Below are 19,576 nucleotides of genomic sequence, written 5' to 3' on the forward strand. Positions count from 1 at the left end.
TGTGTGCGAGGGGCTTGGACTTCCAGCAGGCATGCGTGAGCGTGTTTGATAGGAGTGAATAGAGACAAATGGTTTTTAATACTTGACGTGCTGTTGGAGTGTGAGCAAAGTAACATTTATGAAGGGATTCAGGGAAACCGGCAGGCCGGATTTGAGTCCTGGAGATGGGAAGTACAGTGCCTGCACTCTGAAGGAGGGGTGTTAATGTTGCAGTTTAAAAACTGTAGTGTAAAGCACCCTTCTGGCAAGACAGTGATGGAGTGAATGATGGTGAAAGTTTTTCTTTTTCGGGCCACCCTGCCTTGGTGGGAATCGGCCAGTGTGATAATAAAAAAAAAAAATATACCTCAACACACCACTCACCTTTTTTCCCTCATCAATTCTATGATTAACCTCATCCTTCATAAATCCATCCGCTGACACGTCAACTCCCAAGTATATCTGAAAACATTCACTTCTTCCATACTCCTCCTCCCCAATTTGATATCCAATTTTTCTTTATCTAAATCATTTGATACCCTCATCACCTTACTCTTTTCTATGTTCACTTTCAACTTTCTACCTTTATACACACTCCCAAACTCATCCACTAACCTTTACAATTTTTCTTTAGAATCTCCCATAAGCAAGCACAGTATTATCAGCAAAAAGTAACTGTGTCAATTCCCATTTTGTATTTGATTCCCCAAAATTTAATCCCACCCCTCTCCTGAACACCCTAGCATTTGCTTCTTTTACAACCCCATCTATAAATATATTAAACAACCATGGTGACATTACACATCCCTGTCTAAGATATACGTACTTAGAAATTATGTAGAGTATGTATTAATTCAAAGTGTCAAAAACAGTATAGTATTCTTATCCTCATACCAATAGATTATCTCTATAGTGTAAATGATAAATTACATTTAAACATTTCAACATGAAGGGCTATCTGGTATATGTTTTTCCTCATAAAGTTTACAATGTGTGGTTTACATGTTACAAAATATTAATTACAAAGGCCACTAGCATGCCTAGGCATTTCGGGCAAACTAATTTATGTATTTATTTATTTATTTAGAAATTTTAGCATACATACAGAGGTACAAAAAAATAGAGGTAAGAGCAGCACGCCAAAGCCACTTATATGCATAGCATTACGGGCTGGCTTAAAATTAACTTAAGATTAACTAAGCAATGATGAAATCAGTGATAAGACATTATTGTAAACAGATAACTATAAAGCACAAATGAGTATTACAAAGACAGGTCATATGGTTGCATGCATTGCTGTTCATTCAGTAGAAGGGAGTATTCTGTTAGGTAGTGTATTTAAAAAAATAACAGTTAGATTGGGTCCTAGGTTTAACATTTTTTATTATTTTTTTTTTTTTATCACACTGGCCGATTCCCACCAAGGCAGGGTGGCCCGAAAAAGAAAAACTTTCACCATCATTCACTCCATCACTGTCTTGCCAGAAGGGTGCTTTACACTACAGTTTTTAAACTGCAACATTAACACCCCTCCTTCAGAGTGCAGGCACTGTACTTCCCATTTAACATTTATGTGATATAATTGTGAGTAACATTTTGGATATACAATTTATAAGGTTCAGTTATTCAGTATTTATTTGGTTTTGAGTGAGTAAGTGATCTTTGAGAAGAGACTTTAATTTATAAACAGGTAGTGTTTCTTTTATATTTACAGGTAATGAATTCCAGATTTTAGGGCCTTTTATGTGCATTGAGTTTTTGCATAGCGTGAGATGGACACGAGGAACATCAAAGAGTGATCTGTGCCTTGTGTTATGGTCATGTGTTCTGTTGAGGTTGGCAAGATGTTTGAGGGGAGGGTTAATATCAGAGTTAAGTGTTCTATGTATGTAACAGGTGCAATAATAAGTATGGATGTTTTGTATGGTGAGTAGGTTGAGTGTTTTGAATATTGGTGGAGTGTGTTGCCTGTAGTGAGAATTTGTTATCATTCTAACTGCAGCCTTTTGTTGGGTAATTAGTGGTCTGAGATGGTTAATTGTTGTTGAGCCCCATGCACAAATTCCATAGGTGAGATAGGGGTAAATAAGAGAGTGATAAAGGGCCAGGAGGGCTGACTGTGGAACATAGTACCGTATCTTCGATAGTATGCCTACAGTCTTGGAAATTTTCTTAGAAATTTGTTGTATATGTGTATGAAATTTGAGTCTATTATCGAGGTGGATTCCTAAGAATTTTCCCTCTGTTAGTTTTGTGATAGGTGATCTGTTTATCGTTATGTTAAGAGGTACATCTGTAGCTCTGTTACCAAACTGAATGAAGTAGGTTTTGTCAATGTTTAGTGTAAGTTTGTTAGTTCTCATCCAGGTAGATATTTTCTGTAATTCGGTGTTTACAGTATTGGCTAGCATGACTAGGCTCGTACACATATTGGCTTCTGTTGCTGAGGTAAGACTTGAGGTAGTTGAGGGAGTGCCCTCTAATACCATAGTGTGACAATTTTACGTGGAGCAAGTCATGGTCAACTGTATCAAAAGCTTTACGTAAGTCAATGAAGATCCCCAGTGGGACTTCTTTTTTCTCTATTGCAGTGTATATATGTTCTAGCATGTGTATAATAGCATCATTAGTATTTTTATTAGGCCTGAATCCAAACTGGCAGGGGTTGAGAATGTTTTGGGAGATGAGGTAGGAGTAGATTCGTTTATGAATTAATTTTTCGAAGATTTTTGAGAGAGGGTGTAAATTGGATATTGGCCTATAGTTATTCAACTCTGTTTGGTCTCCTCCTTTATGGATCGGGGTGACCCTTGCTATTTTGAGAACTGTAGGGAAGGTGGAGGATTCAATGGATTTGTTAAAGAGTGTTGCAATGATTGGTGATAGTACTTGTGACGCTTTTTTGTATATAAAGGGTGGTAAGGTATTTAAATCTCCTGCCTTGTTTTTCAGTGCGTTGATAATAAGGGAGACTTCGTATGGGTTAGTCGGAGCTAGGAACAGTGTGTTCGGGTAGTTGCCAGTGAGGTAGTCATTTGGTGGGGTATCTGAGCTTGGGATTTTATTGGCAAGGTTTTGACCTATAGTGAAGAAATCATTGAGTCTGTTTGCTGTTTCTGTTGGTGGGAGTTGGGGTTCATCTGATTTTGCTAATTTTATTTCGCTATGTCGTGATATCTTTTTTGTTTCCAGAATTTCTGATAGGGTCTTCCAGGTCTTTTTTATATCACCTCGTAAGTTGGATAATCTGTTCTCATAATACAATTTTTTTGCCCTTCTTATCAGGCTGGTTAGGACTGACGAGTAACGTTTTGTTTGGTCTCTGGTTATGTGACCCATTCTGTACTGTTTTTCATATCGGTGTTTTGTATTTATGGATTTGAGAATGCTGGGTGTTATCCAGGGACTGTTCAGTCTCTTAGCTGTCATCTGTTTAGTTTTTTTAGGGCAGTGCTTGTTATAAAGGTATTGGGTCTTTTTTAGAAAATTATTAAAACATTCGTCAATATCTGTATAGATTTCTAGCTCAGTGTGCCAGTCAATGTTTGTTACTGCTGTTGTGAAGTTATTAATGGCTGCCTCATTGTGAAGTCTGAAAGTGACTTTAGTAGTGTCTTGGGGTATTTTACCAAGAGTTGTTATGAGGAAAGTAGGGTAGTGGTCTGTGGTATTATCTGTAATTATGCCTGATTTTAAAGGGGATATGGTGTTGGTCCAGATGTGGTCAAGTAGGGAAACACTAGTCTCTGTAACTCTTGTAGGTTTTGTTACTGTTGGTAGCAACATGCATTTGCTCATTGTGTTTGTGAATTCAGTAACGTGTGGGTCCTGGTCTTGCAGGAGATTTATATTGAAGTCACCTGAGAGTAGTAAGTGATCTTTGTTCATACGTGCATCAGTTATCATACTTCCTAGGTTTTGACTAAATTGGCTAATGTTTGATTGTGGAACTCTGTAGATGTTTATCACTGTGAGAGGTTTTTGTAGGTATTTGGATTTGAATTTAGCTATTATATATTCCCCATGTTCATCCCTTGTGCAAGTATTAGTGATACATTCTAGTTGGTCTGAGTAGTATATAGCAGTGCCACCCCCTTGTTGGTCTGGCCTACAGTTGTGTATGGCTGTGTAACCAGGAATGGCATAGACATCTGTAGTATCAGGCTTTAGCCAGGTTTCAGTTAGTGTAATGATGGACATATTGGCATGCAAGGAATTTAGTAATGCTAGGAGGTCATCATAATGCTTGCTTAAAGATCTGATATTGTAGTTAAAGATAGTTATGTTGTTGTTGGCTCTGAGAAGTGCCTTTGATTGTTCTGCTGTGTAGTAATTACAGTAACTGTTTGAATCATTTTAGTCATTAAATAAGAGGTTGGTATCAGGATCAATGCTTGTAATCATAAGATTTGTAGTGAATCTATAGTTAGAATTAAGTAAAAAATAAAGTAAATATTCTAAAGCTAAAAAAAAAAAAAATAGCACCTGAATTATTTAACAAATGTAAAAATAATGAGCTAAGGTAGTTTTTTAATGGAGCTTGGGAATATGATAGTAGGTAGTACTTTAAAGGTAATTCTTTAAAGTTAGAATTATAATATAAAATTATAATATAAAAGGGATTAATATAAGTTGTGGTGAACAATAAAGTGGTAATCAAATAAATGAGCTTTGGAGTATAATGGCAAAATAGTGAACTTATTAACTTTAGCATCTGAAAATAGCACCTTGATTATTTTAACAATTGTGAATATATGAGCTAAGGTAGTTATATAAAGCTAAAATAAAGGAAAAAAGATATATAAGGGACTACAATTAAGTAATGGTAAACAAGTTAAATGGACAGATAGTCACTATGAAATAGTATTGGTTTAGGAGTAAGATCTGATTTGTAATATTAAATAAGTTGAGCAGTTTATTGCACAAAAAGTAAAATAAGTAAAAAAGTAAAAAAAAGTAAAAAAGTAAAAAAAGTAAAAAAGTAAAAAAAAAAAAAAAAAAAAAAAAATAATAATGAGGTAATTGGTACTAGCTAGCAAAAGATAGTTTTGGTACTTGCAAAAAAGTAATTGGAATATACACTAATTGCACACACAATAAAAAGTGACTAAAAAAACAAGTAGTGGTAAACAAAATTAAATGGACAGGTAAGAACAATGAATAATATTAATTTGGAGTAAGATTTGACTTGTAACATAAAATTATGAGCAATTAATAGCAGTAAGAAAGAAGTAAAAAAGTATTGGAGGTAGTTAGCATTAGCTTGTGATGAAAAAAATAATAAAAATAATAATGCACAATATAATAGTAAGGTACACTATATGCACCACACGTATATATGTATTAACCCTTTGAGGGTTTTGGTCGTACTAGTACGTCTTACGCGTAGGGGTTTTTGACGTACTAGTACGCATAAATTCTAGCGGCCTCAAATCTCGCAGGAAAAGGCTGATAAGCCTAGATGTGAGAGAATGGGTCTGTGTGGTGGGTGTGCGCAGTAGGAAAAAAATCTGGGACCCAGTGGTGCATTGTGGGAATGCCATCATAGTACACAATTTCCACCGTGCCCTGCGGTAAGAAGTTCCTCACTCCTCGGCGAATTGGGACACTTTTGTTCCCCAGTGACAGTTCTAATACAGATGGAAGTGACAGTGAAGATGAGTTTCAAGGTTCTGGTGAGGTTTTGACCGAAACTAATGACCATAATATGAGTAATAGTGAGGAAAACCCAGACAACCCACAGCCTTCCACCTCTGGTGCTGGGCCGTCGTTCAGTTGTACCAGAATCAAAGAGGAAACTCCTATTTTCCAAAATCCCAGACTCAGATGTGAGCATTGGTGATGATAATGATAGTGATTATGAACTACAAGCTCTTCAAACTTGTTCCAAGAATGGAGGAGGAGGAGGAGGCAGAGGAGGAGGAGGCAGAGGAGGAGGAGGCAGAGGAGGAGGAGGCAAGAGGAGGAGGAGGCAAGAGGAGGAGGAGGCAGAGGAGGAGGAGGAGGAGGAGGAGGAAGAAGAAGAATACGTAATGATAACAATAATACATAATAATAATACATAATAATAATAATACATAATAATAATAATACATAATAATAATAATACATAATAATAATAATAGGTAATAATAATAATATGTAATAATAAATGTTCACCCATGACAGTAACAAGATAAGGGGAGATAACATCTGATAAGTGCTGACGTTTGATGAGGGTAAATGAGGGTAGAGCTGATGCCAAAAGATGAGATGAACATCGCCCTCCCTTTGTTTTTGCTGGTATACTAACATTTCTGTCTGTCTATTTGCCTGTCTGTCAAGCTCCCTGTCTATCCATCTAGCTCTCTGTCTCAGAGAGCCACAAGACTGCGTCATCACTTTTACTCACATCTTCAAGCAGAGTATAGCACTTTGTCTGGGTTTCTTGGGTTATCCTAGGTAATTTATACTATGTATACTTGTATTTATGTGTACCTGTGAGACAGAGATAGACAGACAGATAGAATGAGGGAGAAAGATAATTAGATAGAATGGAGGAGGGGAAGCAGCATCCGACCCCATTGTTTTGACAGGCCGGAGGGGGAAAGAGTAATTAGCCAATATGTCACTTTGACAGCTGCCGACTCCTTGTAATTTACACTATGGACGAGGAGGAGAAGGAGAAGGAGGAAGAAGAGGAGGAGGAGGAAGAGGAATAAGAGGAAGAGGAGGAGGAAGAGGAATAGTAGGAGGAAGATTAGGGGGAAGAGGAGGAAGAGGAAGAAGAGGAGGAGGAGGAAGAGTAGGAGGAAGAGGAAGAAGAGGAGGAGGAGGAAGAGGAGGAGGAGGAAGAGGAAGAGTAGGAGAAAGAGGAAGAGGAGGAAGAGGAAGAGTATGAGGAAGAGTAGGGGGAAGAGGAGGAAGAGTAGGGGGAAGAGGAGGAAGAGGAAGAAGAGGAGGAAGAGGAAGAAGAGGAGGAGGAGGGTGGAACACTAGTACACTGGTACTGGTATACTAACATTTCTGTCTGTCTATTTGTCTGTCTGTCAAGCTCCCTGTCTATCTGTCTATCCATCTAGCTCTCTGTCTCAGAGAGCCACAAGACTGTGTCATCACTTTTACTCACATCTTCAAGCAGAGTATAGCACTTTGTCTGGATTTCTTGGGTTATCCTAGGTAATTTATACTATGTATACTTGTATTTATGTGTACCTGTGAGACAGAGATAGACAGACAGATAGAAAGAGAGAGACAGATTGAAAGAGATAGAATGAGGGAGAAAGATAAAACACCATTGTGTATGACACCATGTTTCAGAGTTCCACAAGCTGCAGAACTAATAGGAATATGTTCAGTGACTGTATATTGGTATATATATTATAGAACAATAATAATAAACAATGTTTTGTATTGTTTGTTTTTGTAAACAAGTTTTGTAAACAATATATTGATAATTATGTTTGTGTGCTTATTGTGTTGTATACAACGAGTGTATATATGTACATTGCACCTTACTTTGGTCTCATAGGCCACATAAGTTATGTGAAAAAATAAAATAGTGAAAAAAACAACAAACCTTCAAATACAAGTAAATCAAAGTTTACCGGGTGAGCGGCAGTCGCCGCTGTTGCCATACGCGGCTCATTTTCTGCAAACTTCATGCATCCATATCTCCGTAAGTATTGATGGTAAAATTTTTTTGTTTATCCTATAATGTTTAGAAAAAAAAAACTATTTTTTCATAAGAAAAAATAATTTTTTTTTTTTTTTGAAATTTGGCCGACCCTGAGAACGAGTTTCGGAGAGGGCCTGTCGACCCTCAAAGGGTTAAGGGCACTTATCTAATCTGTTACAGAAATGACAGCTTTTCTAAGGAAGGTAGAGAAATCGTGTTCGTTTGAGATAGTATATTGTTGTCCTGTTGATGTCTTCCTTACTAGTATTTTCCCATCTCGCGTGAAACACTGATGTATTTTGTTTTCCTGTTTAAGTTTTCTCAGCCTGAACAGAAGGTTTTGACGTTTTCTTGTTAGACACTCATTTATGTACACTCCATTTTTCATTGTAATTGCTGATTTAATTAGGTCCTTTCTTTTATCATATGAATGAAGTCTGATCATTATACTGTGTTTACTTCCTGGTTTTCCTAACAAATGTGTTTCTTTGATTTCATTGTTTTGCACGATGACTTGTACGTGGTCCTGTATTATCCTGACAGCAGTTTCTTTGCACTGAGCTTGTGTTATGTCACTTGGAATGTGTAGACTGTTTATTATAACTGCATCAGACAACTTATCTTGTTCAGTTTTGTCGTCTTGGAAATCAAGGTATTCATTAAGTCGAGTGTGCATGTTCTGATTCCAGTCCTTGATTGCTTCTTCAACCTTCATATTTATTGTAGTTATTTGTTCGGTGTGACTGGCTATAGCTGCTTTCAGAGTATTTTCTGTGTCAACACTTCCCGATGTAATCTTCTCTTCAAGGTTTTGGATCTTGTTCTCGAGGTTGGTTATCTTGGATTCTCGTCGCTCGAGTGTTGCTTTGATATCTTTGATTTCGTTTTCTAGAGCAACGATGTAGTCCTTGACATTGTCAGGAATAATCATACCTGAGTGTTATGGGGCTATAGGACCCAACATGTATTTATAAGTAACAGTTACTCTGGAAAACCTAATTATATTGAATTGATGGGGACTTTGCTCTAAATGTCAGAAGGACTGATCAACCTTATGACTGAGAGGCAGCTGGGTCAAACCTATTTTTCTCAATATAATAGGTTATACTATAGACACATAAACACACAATTTAAATAAGTAGTTTATAAAGTTGTATTTCTTTTTGTAAAAGTAAAGTTAAGAGGTGGTAGAATTGTGGTAACTGGAGAATTGTGCTTGGCAACAGTCTTTTGTTTTGGTGGGAGGAGCTTAGCCAGGCTCTCTCTCTCTCTCTCCCTCTCACTGACTCCCTCTCTCTGTGGCTGACCTTCAACCTGGCAGGATCTCTGGGTCCTTCTTCTATCTTTTGGGGCATTATGTGTGCTCCAGGGGTGAGTTTTTATAATTTAAGTTGTGGCCACCATACCCAGGGTGACTAAAGTGTGTCAAAACACTGGTTAGCCCAGAGTTATGTCAAGAAGAGAGGACAAAAGTTGTTGGGATACACCATGTGGGAGAACAGATATGGAGTGTGTAGATTTCTGTTTTGAAAATGTGAGGCTGTGATTGTATATTCTGTACATATCTATTGAGAATACAGTTATATTTTTATAGTAGTAGTTTACATAACCTGTGAAGAGGGCTGGTGAAAGGGTATCAGAGACACTCAAGATGATCAGCCATGATGTAAGTATTACCCCCTAGACAGATAAGGCCATTAAGTAAAAGCTACCCCACACTAGAACATGTAGTGAGAACCTTACTATCAAAGTAATAAGGGACAAACCAACATAACATGGGAGCTTGACCGGGAGAGTTATTTGACTGCTAAAATAACTCAAAACATTCTTTGAACTATATGTGCTGGTATGGGGTAATAACAGTTGCATGTTTCTGGTAGAAGATTTACCAAGGTGGTGTCAGTGGAAGTGTTGTTTTCATATATTAGTTTACAGGTTGTTTTTCTCCTAAGGTGGGAGAAAGGTTGAGTAACACATTTTTGTTGTGGTTATGGTAAGTGCTATGTGCATAGTTTACATTCAATTTGTGTTATTTTATGTGCCTGTGGGAACTTTGTCCACTGATACTGTAAGAGGGAAGCAAGTGTTTAAAGATAAAAACTATGTCAGAAGATGAGTCTTCAGATTTTTTAGGCTTCAGGGAAGAAGGTAATAATTCATCAGTAAACATGCCTGTTAACAGTGAACATGAGGGATCACCTACTCCAGGTGATATGGAAATGGAGAGAATGAGACTGAAATTAGCTGTACTAGAGGCTGAAATGAAATTAATGAAAGCTAAGGAGGAAGAACGTCAAAGATTAGGAGGTTCTGAACAAGAGCCTGAGCACTACTTTAACATAACTAAAGCTGCAAATTTTGTCCCTAAGTTTACAGAGAGTGACCCAGATAGATATTTTTCTTTTTTTGAGAAGACTGCTTTGGAGCAAGGATGGCCCAAACAGAAGTGGGCTACCCTACATAAGAACATAAGAACATAAGAAAGGAGGAACACTGCAGGAGGCCTGCTGGCCCACACTAGGCAGGTCCTTCACAATTCATCCCACTAACAAAACAATTGCCCAACCAAATTTGCAATGCTACCCAAGAAATAAGCTCTGAGGAGAAAGTCCCACTCAAATCCAACCCCTCCCACTCATGCACCCATCCAACCCAAACCTGAAACCACTCAAAGTCCCAGCCTGAACAACCCAACTAGGCAGACTGCTCCACCCATCAACCACCCCACTTCCAAACCAATACTTTCCTATGTCCTTTCTAAATCTAAACTTATCTAATTTAAATCCATTACTGCGGGTTCTCTCTTGGAGAGACATCCTCAAGACCTTATTAATATCCCCTTTATTAATACCTATCTTCCACTTATACACTTCGATCAGGTCTCCCCTCATTCTTCGTCTAACAAGTGAATGTAACTTAAGAGTCTTCAATCTTTCTTCATAAGGAAGATTTCTAATGCTATGTATTAATTTAGTCATCCTACGCTGAATGTTTTCTAACGAATTTATGTCCATTTTGTAATACGGAGACCAGAACTGAGCTGCATAATCAAGGTGAGGCCTTACTAATGATGTATAAAGCTGCAGTATGACCTCTGGACTTCTGTTGCTTACACTTCTTGATATAAATCCCAGTAATCTATTTGCCTTATTACGTACGCTTAGGCATTGCTGTCTTGGTTTAAGGTTGCTGCTCACCATAACCCCCAAGTCCTTTTCGCAATCTGTATGGCTAAGTTCTACATCATTTAATTTATAAGTACTAGGGTTATGGGCACTCCCAAGCTTCAGAACCTTGCACTTATCTACATTGAACTGCATCTGCCACTTTTCTGACCAAGAATAGAGTTTGTTTAAGTCCTCCTGAAGTTCCCTAACATCTACGTTTGAATCAATTATCCTACCTATCTTTGTGTCATCGGCGAATTTGCTCATATCACTAGTAATTCCCTCATCAAGATCATTGATATATATTATAAACAACAACGGGCCCAAGACTGATCCCTGTGGAACGCCACTTGTTACAGATCCCCACTCGGATTTAACCCCATTTATGGACACTCTCTGCTTCCTGTCAGTGAGCCATGACTCGATCCACGAGAGCACTTTTCCCCCAATGCCATGGGCTGCCACTTTCTTTAACAGTCTATGGTGCGGAACTCTATCAAAAGCCTTACTAAAATCTAAGTAAATAATATCAAATTCTTTATTGTGGTCAACAGCCTCAAAAGCTTTACTGAAGAAAGTTAATAAATTAGTTAGACAAGACCGGCCTCTTGTGAATCCATGCTGAGTATCATTAATCAAGCTATGCTTATCGAGATGGCTTCTTATAATCTCAGCTATAATTGACTCTAGTAATTTGCCTACAATTGAGGTCAGGCTTATTGGGCGGTAATTTGACGGTAACGACTTGTCCCCTGTTTTAAAAATAGAGTTACATTAGCCATCTTCCACATATCAGACACTACACCTGTTTGAAGAGATAAATTAAAAATATTAGTTAATGGTTCACAGAGTTCCATTTTGCATTCCTTAAGAACCCTTGAAAAAACCTCATCAGGACCCGGCGACTTATTTTGCTTCAGTCTGTCTATCTGCCTCACAACCATCTCACTAGTGACTGTGATGTTACATAATTTATCTTCTTCTAGCCCACTGTAAAAATTAATTACTGGAATATTGTTAGTGTCTTCCTGTGTAAAAACTGAGAGAAAATAATTATTTAAAATCAAGCACATTTCATTCTCATTGTCAGTAAGGTGCCCATAGTTATTTTTAAGGGGACCTATCTTATCTCTAACTTTTGTTCTATAGACCTGGAAAAAACTTTTTGGGTTAGTTTTAGAATCCCTAGCAACTTTAATTTCATAGTCCCTTTTAGCTTTTCTTATCCCCTTTTTAATGTCCCTCTTAATGTCAATATACTGATTCATAAGATGACCCTCACCTCTTTTGATACGCCTATAAATTCCTTTCTTATGCCCTAGTAGATATTTGAGCCTATTATTCATCCATTTTGGGTCATTTCTATTTGATCTAATTTCTTTATATGGGATAAACGCTCTTTGAGCAGCATGTATAGTGTTCAGAAAACTGTCATATTGATAGCTCTCTTCGTTACCCCAGTCAACAGATGATAAGTGTTCTTTAAGCCCATCGTAATCTGCTAAGCGAAAATCTGGGACTGTTACTGAGTTATCGCTACTATCGTACTTCCATTCAATGCTAAATGTAATTGATTTGTGGTCGCTAGCACCCAGTTCCTCTGAAATTTCTAAATTATTAACAAGGGATTCATTGTTTGCCATAACTAAGTCAAGCAGGTTATTTCCCCTTGTAGGTTCTGTCACAAACTGCTTCAAAAAACAATCCTGAAATACTTCTAAGAAGTCGTACGATTCTAAATTCCCAGTCAAGAAATTCCAATCAACATGACTAAAGTTAAAGTCTCCTAGAATTACTACATTATCGTGCCTTGTGGCCTTAACAATTTCCTCCCATAGTAGTTTCCCTTGGTCCCTATCTAAGTTAGGGGGACGGTATATCACTCCTAAAATCAGTTTTTCATGCCCCTCTGAAAATTCTATCCAAACAGACTCTGTATGTGTTACTTCAGACTTAATACCCGTTTTTATGCAACAGTTCAAGCGATCTCGGACGTACAATGCCACCCCACCCCCCCTCCCAATACTTCTATCTTCTTGGAACAATTTAAAACCCTGAATATGACATTCCGCAGGCATGTCCCGACTTTTTGAATTAAACCACGTCTCAGTTAAGGCAAATACATCAATGTTACCTACACTAGCAACTAATCTCAACTCGTCCATCTTATTCCTAGCACTACGGCAATTAGCATAATAAACATTGAAAGACTCTCCTTTCTCTTTACCCTTCCTGCTCATTTCTATTTTTCTACTAAACCTATTACCGTCTTTATCACCCAAGGTCCCTGGCTTTTCAATATCTATCTCGTTCTTATTATTACTAGTTCCCCTAGAACTCGTAATATTACTACACTGGGACTTCACTGTTTTCCTGCCAAAACCCATACCACTAACTATTCCTAGTTTAAAGTCCTAACTGCTCCCTCCACTGCAGTTGCCAGTGCTCCCACCCCACACCTAGATAAGTGAACCCCATCCCTAGCATACATGTCATTTCTGCCATAGAAGAGGTCCCAGTTGTCAATGAATGTTACCGCATTTTCCTTACAGTATTTGTCCAGCCAGCAATTGACACCAATTGCCCTGGACAACCATTCACTTCCAACTCCCCTCCTTGGCAAAATACCACATATGAGAGGGTTCCCACCCTTACTTCTAATTATTTCTATTGCTGACCTATACCTGCTAATCAGGTCCTCACTCCTACGTCTGCCAACATCGTTGCCTCCAGCACTGAGACAGATAATAGGATTGCTCCCATTACCTCTCATGATGTCATCCAGACGGCTAACAATATCCTCCATCCCAGCCCCAGGAAAGCAAACTCTCTGTCTCCTACTCCTGTCCTTCAAGCAGAACGCCCTATCCATATACCTAACTTGGCTATCCCCAACAACAACAATATTCTTACCTTCCTTAATGTCTTTCGTCGTGTCGTTCCCAGTAGTCAACTCACATTCGTCGGGTAGCACTGAGAATGTATTGGATGTTTCCACAACAGTTTCCACGGCAGTCTCTTTCTTCTTCATCGTTTCTACCTTTCCATTCGTCTTCTTGATCGTCAACTTCTTTCCCTGCTGTCCAGCCACTGACCAGTTTCCCTTCTTGACCTGAGGACTCAAAACAGGAGGACTACTACGAATCTTCTTGTTCTCCTCGGTCAATCGCCGAATTTCCAAATTCGCCAACCTCAATTCTTCCTTAAGCTGTTGGTAAAGTTGCTCGATGGAGGGCATCTTGCTTCAATTCTAGAGAGCGCGCAAACAGGTCTTCACAGAGCCAAGTACACGTCAACACTGCTAGTTCGCACACAACTTGTGGGTAAAGGATTCCAGAGAGTAGAGACTCTGGAGGGGCAAGATTTTTCTGATTATGATAAGATTAAAGAGGAAGTATTGCTTGCATACCAAATGATACCTGAGAAATATAGACAAAAGTTCAGAAATAAAAAATTTTGGGATGGGCAGACCTTAACTGAGTTTGGGAATGAGAAACTGTTCCTTTTTAAGAAATGGGTTTGTTCTAAAGGAGTTAATAAAGACTATAACAAATTAGTAGATCTGATGGTTCATGAGGAATTGTACAATACAATCCCTGTTGACCTCAGAGAATATTTGGAGGACAAAAACCCAGATAATCTTTCAGAAGCACTGGATCTAGGTGACCGATTTTTGGCTCGCAGGGAATTGGTAAGTAAAAACAGTCATGCTGCTTCTGAAAATTTCCCCACTCATTCTAAACCTTATTCCAAGTCTTATGGTCATAAAGGTAAGTGGGACAAGAATTTTCAGGAACAAATGAAGGCTGAGGTGCCCTATAAAATAGAAGGAAAAGGTAAGTCAGCTGGAGTTCAAAGTTTACCTAGACAATCAGATAATGTTTCAGGTCCTCGAGTAAACAGTACCAGTCCTACACCAAATGGTAAAAATACCTTTAAGAGTTATGCCTGTTACTACTGTAACAAAACTGGACACACTCAAAAGTTTTGCTGGTCAAGGCGGCGAGATCAGGAAAGGGAGGAACCACCCCAGAGGACTCTAACTGCAGAGATACATCCAGTTGCCTGCATTAGGTCTTCAAGGCAAGGTGAGGAGGAACCTTTGGATCTAGACCCCAGGATGTGTATATTTTCTAGTAGGTCCGCAGTTGGTTTGCAAAAGGATGTAGGCAGAGTTGAGAACATACTGTCCTTGAGAGATGGATGTAGCACCTACTCTTTGCTACGTGCTGGAGTGCTGCCAGTGTCTAAGGATACCTATACTGGGGTAGATATATTGTTGAAGGGTATTACGGGTTCAACCATAAGGACACCTGTACACAAATTATGGGTAGAATCTGCATACCAAGTTGGCTATCTCCCTGTAGGCGTCTCAGATGAAATTCCCTTCGAAGGGGTCGACCTCTTATTAGGGAATAATGTTATGGGCCTGTTAGACAGTGAGGAACAACTAGTTTGGGGGAAACCAAGTCCCAAATGTTGGGAGGAAATGGCTAGGAAAACCCTGCCAGACCTTCTCCCTGATGGTTCCACCATGAGAAGTATGGCTCATGATCATGCTACCAACAGTCTTCATGATATTTCTCATGAGGATGGTGAGGGCTTAAGTTTGGTAACTCTGCTTTCTGATGTTGAACTGCAGTCAACTGAAGAAAAGGATGATCCAGCCAGAGCTGAGCATGATTGGAGAATGGATCAGTTAGTGTGAGAGAGGCTGCACCTACTAGGGTGCAATTAATTTCTGTGCAGGAAAATGTCGCTGTTGCTGAGGAAAAGATGTTACAGTTAAATAAGTGTTTTCATTTCAGGGAGGAAACTCTTACAAAGAATTCACCTCTGTTTGCAGTATCGATGGAAGGAGAACAAGGGTTTTATCCCCAGATGGTGATGTCCAAGGTTTCCAGGCATTTCTTCTGGTCTCAGCTGTGGGAGACTGTCAGAGAGTATATTGAGACCTATCATGTCTCTCAGTTTATAGGGAAACCTAGTCGAAGTATTAAACCTGTTCCCCTTCATTCTATTTCAGCACCAGGTGAACCCTTCAGCAAGCTGGTAGTAGATGTACTTGGTCCATTCCCAAGGACCAAACTGGGAAATGATTATTTACTCACAAATATTTGCTCCACTACCAGGTACCTGGAAGCAGTCCCTCTGCATAAGATAACAGCTCATGTAGTCTTAAGGGTTTTGATGAAGTTCTTTTTTCATGTTTGGTTTCCTCAAGCAGTGCAAAAAGACCAAGGGCCTAACTTTACCTCAAAGTCTTTTAGAAATGTTTTGAAGGGACTAAAAGTAGAGCCTCAGTGTTCGACTGTGTATCACTCTCCATCTCAAGGGGAAATAGAGAAATTACATCAAACCCTCAAGACAATGATGCAAGCCTATGGTATAGACAATACTAACAACTGGGATGAGAGGATCCCTTTCTTTGTATTTGCTGAGTGGGGAAGCACTCTGGAATCTCTGAGCTATTGGCTTGGGGAGGATGGTGATGCTCCCCCCTCGGAGCTTTTTCTCAGTTTCAGACACTGTTTGGCTCGTATGAGGTGGATGGTACCAGTGAACGTGCTCATCAACCAGACCAGGATGATGATGTGGGACCATAATGTGGACCATGATACTCTGGAGGCTGGAGAGGAAGTGCTGATACTGGAGCCAATTCATGTGAAAATCTGTATGGCAAGTTGCTGTGAGCTGAACATGTTGTGGGGGAAGTTCCCAGGGGTTAGATATAAAATCCACACCCCCAAGCAAGAAAAGAATGAGTATAGTGTACACAGTAACCGGTTAAAGGGTTTGAAGTTGTGTCAAAAATTCAGAGAGACCAATGTTTTAATGGAATGTAAAGGGCTGCAAAACAATAATCTGTATGAAATACCAAAAGTGTATTTAAGAAATAACATGTGTGTAAAAGATTTTGGGAAATGCATGCGGTTTTAATGAGAAAAATGTTGGAGAGTTGGCTCAACCACCTTGGAACTTTATAAAAGTTTGGGATGTCAGTAATGGGGAAAAGTTGAAACTCAATGAAGAAATTGTTAAGGAAGCTGAGCCAATTCAACAATTTTTGTGTGGGAAAAATCTGTATGAAAAATTGGAGATGGAGGAAGAAGTGAAATTCTTCCAACACCAGTTTGTAGTGCTTAGTGAGAGTCAGTGGGCATTCCCATGCTTCATGGTTGCCAAATTAGATGGCACCCTGGGCATAAACACTGACTACCACAAAGTACGTTTAACAACTAAGGTTTACAGGATTAGAAAGATTGATACTTATGCACTAAGAGATGCAAACATTTTAAATAAACTAAAACATGGGGCAGGAAGATGTGATTTCCATGGCCTGTGTTCCAGTACCATTTTAATGTGTGTAATGCAAATTGTGTTCATTGTGTGCTTAAAATTTGTGTGTGAGATGGAACGTGATGGTATTTGTGTAAACTTAATGTATCCAACTTGGGTGCAAAGAGATGTCTTTGGTGTTTGTTGTTGTACTGCGAGAGGTTGCAGAACTGTTACTATCAGTGAGCAACCTTCTAAATTTAAATGTAAACATTTTACCACAGGAAAGAAAATTTTCATTTTGGGGCTGGCTATTCAGCATTTGTACATGTCTCAGGATCTCTTCATCCTGTTCCTGTGTATGGTGACTATCATCAGACTCTTAAAATAGGCTTTGTTCCTACAGCCTTTTAATTTGGAAGTCAAATATATAAAAGGCTCAGAGAATGTGGTTGCTGATGCTCTCTCTAGATGTTTCAAGTAGATGCATGGTGCGTACTTTGTACATAGTGTTTGTCTTGTGCTGACCTTGTTGTTTTTGCAGTGGTGGACTCTCGGCGAGCCTGAGTACTCTCTACCAGCCATCTGACTGTGAAGGAGTCGAGTCAGAGCCAAAAGTGTGACGAGGGTCAGGGTGTACGTAAATGTGAGTTGAGGCAGTAGTTGACAACCTTCGGTAACATGAGACGTTCAGGAAGGTATGTGATGTTGTGTCTTGGTGTGCTCTATATACAAAACGGCCCGACGATTTGCCTTTGTGGTCCCTTGGACCCCTCCATGTTCTATGTCAGCCTCCTCTTCGTAAGTTTGGAGGATCTGTGTGGAGTGGGACCTCGGAAGATGGGCTTGAGTGCCTGACCATGTTAAGGATCGTGAGTGTTGACTGGAAGTCTCACTGTTTGGTTCGGCCACCAAGTGAGAGACACCTTGACATGTTTTGTGAAGTTTCCTGCCTGGTGTACACCTGACTGCTCTGGGTTTGGCTCTACTCTCGTCTCCTGATCAGGAAGATGCCACCCTGGAATACCAGTTGCTTGCTGGAGTACCGCAGCAGAGGCACAGGCCTGTTGGTGCGGGCTTTCACAGTGGACATTGTGTGCAATTCTTGCATTGTAATGTGTATTGTTTAAAAGCCACTAAAATTGTAAATAGTTACACCCTTGAGTATATGGGTATGGTTAAAATGCTTTTCTAAAAAATTCTGCAATCTGTTGTAAATAACAGTAAAGTGAAGAGTAGTTATGGTGCTAGGAAATATGTAGCATTTCTAGTAGTCTTGTTTACCGCCTTCAGACTTAAGCAATATACTTTTTACTAGCCTTATCCTGAGGGACACGGCTAGCTTTTGTGAGACTTCGTCTGGAGGTGGGGGTGTTATGGGGCTATAGGACCCAACATGTATTTATAAGTAACAGTTACTCTGGAATACCTAATTATATTGAATTGATGGGGACTTTGCTCTAAATGTCAGAAGGACTGATCAACCTTATGACTGAGAGGCAGCTGGGTCAAACCTATTTTTCTCAATATAATAGGTTATACTATAGACACATAAACACACAATTTAAATAAGTAGTTTATAAAGTTGTATTTCTTTTTGTAAAAGTAAAGTTAAGAGGTGGTAGAATTGTGGTAACTGGAGAATTGTGCTTGGCAACAGTCTTTTGTTTTGGTGGAAGGAGCTTAGCCAGGCTCTCTCTCTCTCTCCCTCTCACTGACTCCCTCTCTCTGTGGCTGACCTTCAACCTGGCAGGATCTCTGGGTCCTTCTTCTATCTTTTGGGGCATTATGTGTGCTCCAGGGGTGAGTTTTTATAATTTAAGTTGTGGCCACCATACCCAGGGTGACTAAAGTGTGTCAAAACACTGGTTAGCCCAGAGTTATGTCAAGAAGAGAGGACAAAAGTTGTTGGGATACACCATGTGGGAGAACAGATATGGAGTGTGTAGATTTCTGTTTTGAAAATGTGAGGCTGTGATTGTATATTCTGTACATATCTATTGAGAATACAGTTATATTTTTATAGTAGTAGTTTACATAACCTGTGAAGAGGGCTGGTGAAAGGGTATCAGAGACACTCAAGATGATCAGCCATGATGTAAGTATTACCCCCTAGACAGATAAGGCCATTAAGTAAAAGCTACCCCACACTAGAACATGTAGTGAGAACCTTACTATCAAAGTAATAAGGGACAAACCAACATAACACTGAGTAATCATGGGTGAATCCTTTGAAGGGAGTGGAGTTGGAGGGGGAGTCAGCCATGTTTGTTGTTATTGTTGTTCCCTGGGTGGCGGCGGTGAGGGGGGTTGATGATACACCGGCATCCTGCTGGGTAGACAAGTTGAGTTCTAGGGTCCTTGCTGTTATTCTTTTATTACTGATGTTGTTTCTTCTGTGATATCCTTTCATAGTATCACTGAAGTAGATACTGTGTAGCAATGGAGAAGGCTTGTTTTCTCAGAGCTTGGGTTAAGTGGTTGTCTGGCAGCG

At 39.3% G+C, this 19,576-nt stretch overlaps 1 protein-coding gene across 8 annotated transcripts in view; it reads right to left on the minus strand.

Moving 5' to 3' along the window:
* Nucleotides 1-19,576, minus strand: part of LOC128685722 (uncharacterized) — a 307,925-nt gene that overhangs the window by 271,176 nt on the left and 17,173 nt on the right. The gene's annotated exons all lie outside the window — the stretch shown is intronic.

This window comes from Cherax quadricarinatus, chromosome 1, assembly GCF_038502225.1.
Source record: "Cherax quadricarinatus isolate ZL_2023a chromosome 1, ASM3850222v1, whole genome shotgun sequence".
Lineage (NCBI taxonomy): Eukaryota > Metazoa > Arthropoda > Malacostraca > Decapoda > Parastacidae > Cherax > Cherax quadricarinatus.